Source organism: Eschrichtius robustus, chromosome 17 (assembly GCF_028021215.1).
Source record: "Eschrichtius robustus isolate mEscRob2 chromosome 17, mEscRob2.pri, whole genome shotgun sequence".
NCBI lineage: Eukaryota > Metazoa > Chordata > Mammalia > Artiodactyla > Eschrichtiidae > Eschrichtius > Eschrichtius robustus.
In genome coordinates this window covers 50,147,453-50,161,106 of record NC_090840.1, presented here as the reverse complement: position 1 = coordinate 50,161,106, position 13,654 = coordinate 50,147,453, and the positions used below count along the sequence as shown (strand labels likewise).

Genomic DNA, 13,654 nt, shown 5'->3' with positions numbered 1-13,654 from the left:
AGATACAAATTACCAGCGCTAACTCAAAAGGATATATGTAATCTGAATAGTTCTAAATCTATTAAAGAAATTGGATTCATAGTTTAAAATCTTCCTACATCATACTTAATGGTGAGACACTCAAGTTTTCTCACTAAGATCAGGCACAAGGCAAGGATGTCTCCTCCCACCAATCCTTTCCAACATTGTAATGGAAGTCCTTGCTAATACAGTAAGGCAAGAAAAGGAAATACAAGCTATACAGATTGAGAAGAAAGACATAAAAGTGTCTTTGTTCACAGATGACATGATCATCTATATAGAAAATCTGAAAGAATAAACAAAAAAAACTCCTGGAACTAATAAGCAGTTATAGCAACATTGCAGGATACAAGGTTAACATACAAATGACAATTGCTTTCCTATATACTAACAATGAACAAGTGGAATTTTAAAATAAAGCCACAATACCATTTATCATAATAATACCGTTTACCATAATAATAAACATAATACCACTAGCATCCCCCAAAATGAAATACTTAGGTATAAATCTAACAAAATATGTACAAGATCTATATGAGGAAAACTATAAAACTCTGATGAATGAAATTAAGGAACCAAATAGAGATATTCCATGTTCATGGATTGAAAGACTTGATACTGTCAAGATATCAGTTTTTCCCAACTTGATTTATAGATTCAATGCAATCTCAATTAAAATCCCAGCAAATTTTTTAATGGATATTAACAAACTGATTCTAAATTTTTTAGAGGGAGCCAAAAGAGTTGGAGGACTGATGCTAACCCTACTTCAAGACTTACTGTAAAGTTACACTAACCTATACAGTGTGATATCAGTGAAAGAAAACACAAATAGATCAATGGAACAGAATAGAGAGCCCCAAAATAGACTCCCGTAAATATAGTCAACTGATCTTTGACAAAGGAGCAAAGTTAATACAGTGGAGCAGAACAGTCTTTTTATTTTTAAGTGAAAGCAGGTTTATTTCAAAAAGCACTCCTTTCAACAAATGGTGCAGCAACAACTGGACATCCAATGCAAAAGAAATGCATCAAGACACAGACTTGACACCCTTCACAGAAATTAACTCAAAGTAGATCATAGTCCTAAATGCAAAACACAAAACTATAAAACTGCCAGATGATAATACAGCAGAAAACCTAGATAACCTTTGGTAAGGTGACTTTTTAGATACAATATCACAGACATGATCCATGAAAGAAATCATTGTTAAGCTGAATTGCATTAAATTTAAAAGTTTCTGCTCTGCATAAGACATTATCAAGAAAATTAAAAGACTAGCCAAAGACTTGAAGAAAATATTAGCAAAAGACACATCTGATAGAGGACTGTTATCCAAACTAACAATAAGAAAACAAACAACCTGATTTTATAATGGGCTAAAGAAGATATAGAAATGGCAAGTAAGTATATAAAAGATGGTCCACATTCTATGTCATCAGGAAAATGCAAATTAAAACAACAGTAAGATACTAGTACACACCTATTAGAATGGCGAAAATCCAGAACACTGACAACACCAAATGTTAATGAAGATGTGGAGCAGCAGGAAATCACATACGTTGCTGGTGGAAATGCAAAAGTGGTACAGCCACTTTGGAGGACATTTTGATGGTTTCTTACAAAACTAACATACTCTTAGCATACATTTCAGCAATCATACTCCCTGGTTATTTACCCAAAAGAGTTGAAAATATATGCCCACACAGAAACCTGCATATGGATGTTTATAGTAGCTTTATTCATAATTGTCAAAACTTGTAAGCAACTAAGATGCCCTTCATTAGGTGAGTGGATAACTAAACTGTGTACATCCAGACAATGGGATATTATAGAGTGGTAAGAAGAAATGAGCTTTCAATCCACAAAAAATACATGGAGGGACCTTAAATACATATTTCTAAGTGAAAGAAGTCAATCTGAAAAAGGCTACATACTGTATGATTCCAACTATATAATATTCTGGAAAAGGCACATCTATGTAGACAATGAAAAGATTAGAGGTTTTGTATAAAATGGATAACTAATAAGAACCTGGTGTATAAAAAAATAAATAAAATAAAATTCAAAAAAAATACAGAATAAAAACTAAAAATAGAACTACCATACGACCCAGCAACCCCACTACTGGGCATATACCCTGAGAAAACCATAATTCAAAAAGAGTCATGTACCAAAATGTTCATTGCAGCTCTATTTACAATAGCCAGGACATGGAAGCAACCTAAGTGTCCATCATCGGATGAATGGATAAAGAAGATGTGGCACATATATACAATGGAATATTACTCAGCCATGAAAAGAAATGAAATGGAGGTGTTTGTAATGAGGTGGATGGAGTTAGAGTCTGTCATACAGAGTGAAGTAAGTCAGAAAGAGAAAAACAAATACAGTATGCTAACACATATATATGGAATCTAAGGGAAAAAAAAAAAGGTCATGAAGAACCTAGTGGCAAGACGGGAATAAAGACACAGACCTACTAGAGAATGGACTTGAGGATATGGGGAGGGGGAGGGGTGAGATGTGACAGGGTGAGAGAGTGTCATGGACATATATACACTACCAAATGTAAAATAAATAGCTAGTGGGAAGCAGCCGCATAGCACAGGGAGATCAGCTCGGTGCTTTGTGACCACCTAGAGGGGAGGGATAGGGAGGGTGGGAGGGAGGGAGATGCAAGAGGGAAGAGATATGGGAACATATGTATATGTATAACTGATTCACTTTGTTATAAAGCAGAAACTAACACCATTGTAAAGCAATTATACTTCAATAAAGATGTTTAAAAAAATACAGAATAAAATCAAGCACGTCAAAATATTTAAAAAAAAAAATGATTAGTGATTACTAGGGGTTCCAGGGGCCAGAGATGAATAGGCAGAGCATAGAGGATTTTTAGGGTAGTGAAAATACTCTGTATGATATTACACTGATGGATATATGTCATTATACATGTGTCCAAACCCATAGAATGTACAACACCAAGAGTGAACCCTAAGGTAAACAATGGATTTTGGGTGATTATGATGTGTCAATGTAGGTTCATTCTTGGTAAAAAATGTACCATTCTGTGAGTGATGTTCATAAAGGGGGAGGCTATGCATGTGTGGATGCAGGAGATATGTAGGAAATCTTTATCTTCTCAATTTTGTTGTAAACCTAAAACTGCTCCAAAAAAATAAGTCTTGGGGGAAGAAGATTCCCACGAAGAAAACTCTAGGTCCAGATGACTTCACTGGTGAATTCTGTCAAACCTTTAGAGATGAAGTAATACTAAATTTATGAAAACTCTTCCAAAAAAAACAAAAGAAGAGGGATCAATTTCCAACTCATTTTATGATGCCAGCATTATCCTTATACCAACACTAGATAAAGAAATTTCAAAGAAAAGAAGAGCTTACAAACTAATATCCCTCATGAACATAGACACAAAAAAGTTCAAAAAAAGCAAACTGAATCTAGCAATGCAAAAAATACTAATAATGAAGCATATTTTAGAAGAAAACACAAATGTAAATCTTCATGATTACATGTGTCTTCATGATCAATAGGCATTGATATTTTAGATATCACACCAAAAGCATAAACAATAAAAGAAAAAAATAGATAAATAAAAATTTAAAACTTTTATGGTCTAAAGAAAGTGAAAAGACAACCCACGGAATGGGAGAAAATATTTGCCAGTCATATATCTGATAAGGACTGTGTATCTAGACTGTGTAAAGAGCTCTTACAACTCAACAATAAAGAGACAACCCAATTTAAAAATGGACAAAGGATCTGAATAGATATTTCTCCAAAGAAGATGTAAAAATGACCAATACACATATGAAAAGATGCTCAACATCTTTAGTCATAAGAGAAGTGCATTCAACATTGGGAGGTGAGGTGGAGGAGTTGGAATGAATGGAGAGTGATTGCTAACGGGTATGGGTTTTTTGGAGAGGGTGATGAAAATGTTCTAAATTTGTGGTGATGGTTTCTGAATATACTAAAATCATTGGCTTATACTTTAAATGGATGAGTTGTGTGAAACGTAAGCTATATCTCAAAGCTGTTATTAAAAACAAGTGTTCACACATACACACATCACAATGAACTATTTCTACACACCTATTATGATGTACAAAATAAACAACAAATATTGACAATACAAAATGCTAGCCAGGATGCAGAGCATCTAGAATTCTTACATTGTTGATGCAAATTGCATTTTGGAAAACAGTTTGGCAGTTCTTCCTAAGTTAAACATATACCATACTACCTATCTATCTTATTCCTATATATTAACCCAAGAGAAATAGACAGTTATGTTCACATAAAAACCTGTATGTGAATGTCTCTAGTTGTTTTATTATAATCACCAAAAGCTAGAAACAACCCAAATTTCCTTACTGGGAATGGATAAATAAAATGTGGTTCATCAGTACAGTGGAGTACTACTCAGCAATGAAGAGGAATGGACTAGTGATCCATGGAAGAACATAGATCAATCTCAAATGCATTATGCTAAATGAAAGAAGCCAGAGTCAAAGGCTACATACTATATTGATTCCATTTATATGACATTCTGGGAAAGGCAAAACTATATAGAGAACCTGTCAGTGGTTGCCAGGGCCTGGGGTTAGAGGGAGTCATTGACTGCAAAGTGTCATGAGGAAGTTTGGAGCTGTTGGAACTATTCTACATCTTGACTGTAGTCATGGTTACATGACTGTATGTAATTGTCAAAACTTGTAGCACTGTGTACTAAAAAGGATGGATTTTACTCTATGTAATTTATACCTCAATAAATGACTAGACAGAAAATCTAGTCCATTGGCAGATAGCCATGCTTTTATTTAGTTGTTTGTACATCTAAATATAATTTTTATTAATCTAATCCTGGTGACAGTTTAAAGAGCTTGTGTATGGCTAATTGGAAGTAGTTCTAGAATGATTTACCGACAGCCACTTTCCCCTAACCTTTTGGTTATCTGTTTTTCTTTCTTAACATTTTTTTTAGTTTTAAGGATTAAATAATTTTATTTTAGGTAAATTATTTTTGTGTTTCTTATAGTATTTATTAATTTATCCTTCTATGGTTGGCAGGGTTGTTTTGTATCTCTTTGGTCATTATATTTTAGTTACTTAAAAACACCTTGAAAGGATTTTTTAGCAGTTTGACTAAAGACTTTTCTTCAATTTTGATTTTATTGTTTTATACTTTTCACTTAATTTTTAGATCAAATAGATGCAAAACATACAAAAGGGAAAGAGTTATAGGTGAACTGTTCATTAGGTAAATATTATGCAAACTGATTTTGTATGAACTGACTAGTTCCACAGCCTTGTAGAATTCCTCAAGTGTTTATGTCGATTTTTATGTGCGGTCTGGTATCTTTCTGTGATACATTGAATGCATTGCTCATGAGAATTCAAGACTCCTGTGTGGTTGGTTGTCAGTGTGTAGCATATGTGGAATCCTTCTTACTCAAGATCCAAATGTCCTTCAGATCTCACTGATAAGCAGTGAGACAGTCAACAAGATGCTACTGTTCAGGTGCTGGCTGTTTCCAAAGTTTCTTCTATTCTTTCAGTACCCAGAAGATAGTCTTTGGTGAAGGCAAGTGGGTGTTTTTGGCTAAACAGGAGGAAACCATTGTTTGCTCAGTTTTCCAGTCCTGGGGAGCCTAATGACTTGGTGCCACATGTCAGCATTGCTGAGCACAGGTGCACCCTCAAGAACATTAGCTTCTCAGATGGTGGCAGCACTGCTTTGTGAGCCTGCGATTTCCTCAAAGGAGATAGCAGTGCTCTGCGTTGACTCTGACGTTAATATCACAGCAAAATTTTTGCTTTAGCAGACAGTCAATGGAAGCCACATAGTGCAGACACATTTGCCTCACTGAAATGCGTACTTTATTGGTTGTTTTACTTATTATTAGCATTTGTTTAGTGTCCGAGGTACTGGCATTGATTAGAATTCTGGGAAAAGTGAATATAAGACAAGATAGAAACAATAGTGTATAAATGTCTTAGGATGAATAGCAACTTAGTAACTCTTCCGTAAATTCATATGGCCCTCACAACCTCAAGGTAAAATCTAAACTCCATAATGTTATTTAAAAGACTACTCATAATCAGGGCCCTGCCTACTTCTCCAGCCTTCCTCCCTCCATCTCTCAAATCTTACCCTGTGATTTATTAAACTAAACTTATCTTTATTTCTTTCCTGCTTCCCTCTTCAACCTAGCTAATCATGCTTCCAGTCAACTATAGTTTTTAAAAATTTTTATTGGAGTATAGTTGATTAACAATGTTGTGTTAGTTTCAGGTGTACAGCAAAGTAATTCAGTTATACATATACAAGTATTCTTTTTCAAATTCTTTTCCCATATAGGTCATTACAGAGTATTGAGTAGAGTTCCCTGTGCTATGCAGTAGGTCCTTATTAGTTATCTATTTTATATATAATAGTAGTGTGTATATGTCAATCCCAATCTCTCAGTTTATCCTTTCCCCCTTCCCCCCATAACCCTAAGACTGTTTCTACGTCTATGACTCTATTTCGGTTTTGTAAATAAGTTCATTTGTACCATTTTTTTAGATTCCACATATAAGTGATATCATATGATGTTTGTCCTTCTCTGTCTGACTTACTTCACTCAGTATGACAATCTCTAGGTCCATACATGTGGCTGCAAATGGCATTGTTTCATTCTTTTTTAATGGCTGAGTAATATTCCATTGCATATATGTACCACATCTTCTTTATCTCTTCTTCAGTCAATGGGCATTTAGGTTGCTTCCAGTCCTAGATATTGTAAATAATGCTGCAGTGAACATTGGGATGCATGTATCTTTTTGAATTATGGTCTTCTCAGGGTTTATGCCCAGGAGTGGGATTGCTGGATAGTATGGTAGCTCTAATTTTAGTTTGTTAAGGAAACTCCATACTGTTCTCCATAGTGGCTGTACCAATTTTCATTCCCACCAACAGTGTAGAAGGGTTCCCTTTTCTCCACACCCTCCCCAGCATTTACTGTTTGTAGATGTTTTGTTGATGGCTATTCTGACCAGTGTGAGGTGATACCTCACTGTAGTTTTGATTTGCATTTCTCTGATAATTAGTGATGTTCAGCATCTTTTCATGTGCTTTTTTGGCCATCTGTATGTCTTCTTTGGAGAAATTTCTATTTAGATGTCCTCCCCATTTTTTGACTGGGATGTTTGTTTTTTGTTATTGAGCTGCGTGAGCTGTTTGTATATTCTGGAGGTTAATGCCGTGTCGGTCACTTAGGTTTGCAAATATTTTCTCCCACTCTGTTGGTTGTCTTTTCGTCTCATTTATGGTTTTCTTTGCTGTGCAAACGCTTTTAAGTTTAATTACGTTCATTTGTTTATTTTTGTTTTTATTTTCATTACTCTCGGAGGTGGATCCAAAAAGATATTTCTTCAATTTATGTCAGAGAGTGTTCTATGTTTTCCTCTAAGAGTTTTATAGTATCCAGCCTTACATTTAGGTCTTTAATCCATTTTGAGTTTATTTTTGTGTATGGTGTTAGGGAGTGTTCTAATTTCATTCTTTTACATGTGGCTGTCCACTTTTCCCAGCATCACTTATTGAAGAGACTGTCTTTTCTCCCTTGTGTATTCTTGCCTACTTTGTCATAGATTAGTTGACCATAGGTGTGTGGGTTTATCTCTGGACTTTCTATCCTGTTCCATTGATCTATATTTCAGTTTTTGTGCCAGTACCATACTGTTTTGATTACTGTAGCTTTATAGTATAGTCTCAAGTCAGGGAACTTGAGTTCTCCGGCTCCTTTTTTCTTTTTCAAGATTGCTTTGGCTCTCTGGGGTCTTTTGTGTTTCCATACAAATTTAAAAATTTTTTGTTCTAGTTCTGTGAAAAATGCCATTGGTAGTTTGATAGCGATTGCATTGAATCTGTAGATTGCTTTGGGTAGTATAGTCATTTTGATAATATTGATTCTTCCACTCCAAGAACATGGTATATCTCTCCATCTGTTTGTGTCATCTTTGATTTCTTTCATCAGTGTCTTATAGTCTTCTGAGTCTTTTACCTCCTTACGTAGGTTTATTCCTAGGTATTTTATTCTTTTTGTTGCAGTGGTGAATGGGATTGTTTGCTTAATTTCTCTTTCTGATCTTTCGTTGTTAGTGTACAGGAATGCAAGCGGTTTCTGCACATTAATTTTGTATCCTGAAACTTTACCAAATTCATTGATGAGCTCTAGCTGTTGTCTGGTAGCATCTTTAGGATTTTCTATGTATAGCATCATGTCATCTGCAAACAGTGACAGTTTTACTTCTTTTCGAATTTGGATTCCTTTAATTTCTTTTTCTTCCCTGATTGCCATGGCCAGGACTTCCAAAACTATGTTGAATAAAAGTGGTGAGAGTGGACATCCTTGTCTTGTTCCTGGTCTTAGAGGAGATGCTTTCAGTTTTTCACCATTGAGAATGGTGTTTGCTGTGGGTTTGTTGTATATGGCCCTTATTATGTTGAGGTAGGTTCTTTCTATGCCCATTTTCTGGAGAGTTTTTGTCATAAATGGGTGTTGAATTTTGTCGAAAGCTTTTTCTGAATCTATTGAGATGCTCGTATGGTTTTTATTCTTCAGTTTGTTAATGTGGTATATCACATTGATTGATTTGCATATATTGAAGAATCCTTGCATCCCTGGGATAAATTCCACTTGATCATGGTGTATGATCCTTTTACTGTGTTGTTGGATTTGGTTTGCTAGTATTTTGTTGAGGACTTTTGTGTCAATGTTCATCAGTGATATTGGCCTGTAATCTTCTCTTATTGTTGTATCTTTGTCTGGTTTTGGTATCAGGGTGATGGTGGCCTCATAGATGACCTTGGGAGTGTTCCTTCCTCTGCAATTTTTTGGAAGAGTTTCAGAAGGATAGGTGTTAGCTCTTCTCTAAATGTTTGATAGAATTCCCCTGTGAAGACATCCAGTCCTGGACCTCTGTGTGTTGGAAGTTTTTAAATTACCAGTTCAATTTCAGTACTTGCAATTGGTCTGTTCATATTTTCTATTTCCTCCTGGTTCAGTCTTGGAGGGTTGTACCTTTCTAAGAATTTGTCCATTTCTTCTAGGCTGTCCATTTTATTGGCATATAGTTGCTTGTAGTAGACTCTTATGATCCTTTGTATTTCTGTGATGTCAGTTATAGCTTCTCCTTGTTCATTTCTAATTTTATTGATTTGAGCCATCTTCCTTTTTTTTCTTGATGAGTTTGGCTAAAGGTTTATCAATTTGTTTATCTTTTCAAAGAACCAGCTTGTAGTTTCATTGATCTTATCTATTGTTTTCTTTGTCTCTATTTCATTTATTTCTGCTCTTATCTTTATGATTTCTTTCCTTCTGCTAACTTTGGGTTTTATTTGTTCTCTTTCTCTAGTTGCTTTAGGTGTAAGGTTAGGCTTTTTTTTTTTTAGGTTTTTCTTGTTTCTTGAGGTAGGCTTGTATAGCTATACACTTCCCTCTTAGAACTGCTTTTGCTGCATCCCATAGGTTTTGGATCATTGTGTTTTCATTGTCATTTGTCTCTAGGTATTTTTTATTTCTTTGGTGATCCATTGGTTGTTTAGTAACATATTATTTAGTCTCTACATGTTTGTGTTTATTACAGTTTTTTTTTTCCTGTAATTGATTTCTAATCCCATAGTGTTCAGTTTCCATTTGCATGGGATACCTTTTTCTATCCCCTCACTTTCCGTCTGTTTGTGTCCCTAGATCTGAAATGGGTTTCTTGTAGACAGCATATATATGGGTCTTGTTTTTGTATCCATTCAGCCAGTCTGTATCTTTTGTTTGGAGCATTTAATCCATTTACATTTAAGATAATTATTGATATGTATGTTCCTGTTGACATTTTCTTAATTGTTTTGGATTTTTTCTTGTAGGTCTTTTTTCTTCCCTTCCTCTTTTGTTCTCTTCTCTTGTGATTTGATGACTATCTTTGGTATTGTGTTTGGGTTGCCTTTTCTTTTTTGTTTGTGTATCTATTGCAGTTTTGGGGTTTGCTGTTCCCATGAGGTTTTGATACAGCAGTCTATATAGGTACAAGGTTGTTTTAAGTTGCTGGTCTCTTTCCCACGTAGAGAAGTTCCTTTAGCATTTGTTGTAAAGCTTGTTTGGTGGTGCTGAATTCTCTTAGCTTTTGCTTGTCTGTAAAGCTTTTGTTTTTTTTTTTTGTTGTTGAATCTGAAAGAGAAGCTTGCTGGGTAGAGTATTCTTTGTTGTAGGTTTTTCCCTTTCATCACTTGAAATATATTGTGCCACTCCCTTCTGGCCTGCAGAGTTTCTGGCTTAAAAATCAGCTGATAACCTCATGGAGATTCCCTTGTATGTTACTTGTTGCTTTTTCCTTGTTGCTCTTTATATTTTTTCTTTGTCTTTAATTTTTGTCAGTTTCATTAATATGTGTCTCGGCATTTTCCTCCTTGGGTTCATCCTGTATGGGACTCTCTGCACTTTCTGGACTTGAGTGTTTCCTTTCTCATGTTAGGGAAACTTTTGGCTATAATATCTTCAAAAATTTCCTCAGGTCCTTTTTCTTTCTCTTCTCCTTCTGGTACCATATAAAGTGAATGTTGGTGCATTTAATGTTGTCCCAGAGGTCTCTGAGACTGTCCTCATTTCTTTTCATTCTTTTTTCTTTATTCTGTTCTGTGGCAGTGATTTCCACCACTCTGTGTTCCAGCTCACTTATTCGTTCATTTGCCTCAGTTACTCTGCTACTGATTCCTTCTAGTGTGCTTTGTCATTTTAGTTATTGTATTGTTCATCTGTTTGTTTGTTCTTTATATCTTCTAGCTCCTTGTTAAACATTTCTTGTGTCTTCTAGATCTGTGCTTCCATTCTTTTTCTGAGATCTTGGATCATCTTTACTATCATTACTGTGAATTCTTTTTCAGGTAGATTGCCTACCTCCTCTTCATTTAGTTGTTCTTGTGGGGTTTTATCTTGTTCCTTTTTTTGCAACATATTTCTCTGTCATCTCATTTTGTTGAACTTTCTGTGTTTGTGGTCTCCTTTCCACAGGCTGCAGGACCATAGTTCTTATTGCTTCTGATGTCTGCCCCCTGGTGGGTGAGGTTGGTCCAGGGGCTTATGCAGGCTTCCTGGTGGGAGGGACTGGTGCTTGCCCTCTGGTGAGCAGAGCTGGGCCTTGTCCATCTGATGGGCAGGGTTGTGACAAGGAGTGTGTTTTAGGTAGCTATGAGCTCAGTATGACTTTAGGCAGCCTGTCTGCTGATGGGTGGGGCTGTGTTCCTGTCCTGCTGGTTGTTTGGTCTGAAGCATTCCAGCTCTGCAGCCTGTAGGCTGTTGGGTGTGGCCAGGTCTTAGTGCAAAATAGGGACCTCCAGGAGAGCTCACACTGATCAGTATTCTCTGGGGTCCAGTATTCTCTGGTGCCCACAAAGCCCCACCTCCGCCACCAGTGCCCCTGCCCCGACAGTGAGTTACAGCCAATCCCCGCCTCCCCAGGAAACCCTCTCAGACCCTAGTCAGGTCTAGCTGTGATTCCTATGGAGGTATTGCTTTGTGCTCTGTCCCAGCGCACACGAGGTCTTGTGTGCACCCTCCAAGAGTAGAGTGTCTGTTTCTTCCAGCCCTGTGGAGCTCCTGCACTCAGGGCTTCTTCCTCCTAATGCCTAACCGTGAGACTGTCTTGAAAGTCTATTTTTATGTGGGAATGTCCCTATGTAGTCTCTGTGTGTTTAATATTTTTTGGTGCAAGGGCTGTTTTTAGTATGGATGTCTGCTACCTCTTTCCTCAGTGTATGCTGGCCGTTATCCCTTGATAGGAGGTGTGACTGATGTTGTGGTGACCTAAGCCTGCACTGGATATTGAGCGTAGCCTCCTCTTTGCTCTGTGGTTGTTAATTCCCTGTCAGGGGCAGGGTCTGCTCCCTACTTGTTGTAGTAGAGACCCTCAGATCTGTTTCTGAGCTGTGTTTCTAATCTGCAGTAGGTGAGATTGGAGCACTCCCACTGGGAGAGAAGCCACTGAGTTTTCCTTCTCTGGAGCTGTTCACCTGTGAGTGAACTCTACTGTGTCACTTTTCACCCATTGTGTTGGCTCACAAATTACACTGTTGTTGGAACTGCTCTCAGCGCCCCCTTAACCGTGGGTATGCCGGCAATTGGCCCCGGCGTCTCTCAGGCGTTGTTTTCACCAGGCCACCAGTGCAGATCCACCGAAGTCATATCCCAGGACTGCAGTAGTCGTGTACCTGGACCCACTGTGGTAGCTGTGGAGGCAGCTCAGATTCTGGCCTGGTCCAATCCCCGTGTGTACGTGCCCACAAAGCCCACAGCTGCTAAAGCTAGACCCGTCTCAGCTACGGGAGCCCTCGTCCATTTGGACGTTCCTCAGTTGCTGAGTTTACAATGCCGACAGCGGGGGTGTAAATCCGTGGTTCCTGCAGCCTCGAGGAGAGATTTCAGCTCTTCTTCCTTAGTTGCATTGCCCTTGGGGCTCAGCTGTGGTTTCAGCCCCACCTCTGTATGTGTTCCTCCCACTGGCATCTGCTCTTCAGGCTGTCCCAGAGCACATGCAGCCACCCAGGTGGGCTGGTGTGGAGGCGGCGACGGGTGGGGCATGCGAGCCTGCTCAGGCAGGTGACCATACTAGTGCCCCCCGAGGCAGGGGCCAGTGCATGGGGAAGGGGGCTGCAATGGTGGCCTCACCCCTTGCGTGCCACTCAACAATGGCACTCCGCTTCTATGGCGGCCTGGGCTTCTTCCACGAACATTCCCAATCGTGAAGCTCCTTACTCCCGTCCCTTCAGGCTGTCCCTTCACAGCCAACAGCTGTCCCCTTCCTGAGTCCACTCTCCAGACCCCATGTTCCAGCTTGCAGCCCCGCTCCGTCCCAGCAGACACAGGACTCGGTCTGGGGAGCTCAGGGCTGCGGCACGGACCATCTGGACCATCCGTGGAGGTCTTACTCTGTCCTGTCTGCCACAGACTGGTTGCTGCCCTCTCCTCCGAGCCCCTGAAGCTCCCTCTCTGTCCCAGCTGGTCTCCCCACCGGTGAGAGGGCTTCCCTGAGTGTGGGAACCTCTCCTCTCCTTCAGCTCCCCTGCAGGGGTGCAGGTCCCGTCCTGTTTCCTCTTCTTTTTTTCTTTCTTAAGTCCTACCCGGTTGCGTGAGGATTTTTCTTGCCCTTTTAGGTGTCCAAGGTCCTCTGCTAGTGTTCAGCAGGTGCTCTGTGAGAATTGTTCCATTTGTAGATGTATTCTTTTTTTTTTTTTTTTTTAAAGATTTATTGATTGATTGCTATGTTGGGTCTTCGTTTCTGTGCTAGGGCTTCCTGTAGTTGCGGCAAGCGGGGGCTACTCTTCATCGCGGTGCGCGGGCCTCTCACTATTGTGGCCTCTCTTGTTGCGGAGCACAGGCTCCAGACGCGCAGGCTCAGTAGTTGTGGCTCACGGGCCTAGTTGCTCCACGGCATGTGGGATCTTCCCAGACCAGGGCGCGAACCCGTGTCCCCTGCATTAGCAGGCAGATTCTCAACCACTGCGCCACCAGGGAAGCCCAGTAGATGTATTCTTGATGTACTTGTGGGGAGAGGCGAACTCCACATCCTCCT

At 38.9% G+C, this 13,654-nt stretch overlaps 1 protein-coding gene across 1 annotated transcript in view; it reads left to right on the top strand.

Moving 5' to 3' along the window:
* Window positions 1-13,654, top strand: part of RGS22 (regulator of G protein signaling 22) — a 168,269-nt gene that overhangs the window by 41,141 nt on the left and 113,474 nt on the right. The window lies entirely within an intron of this gene.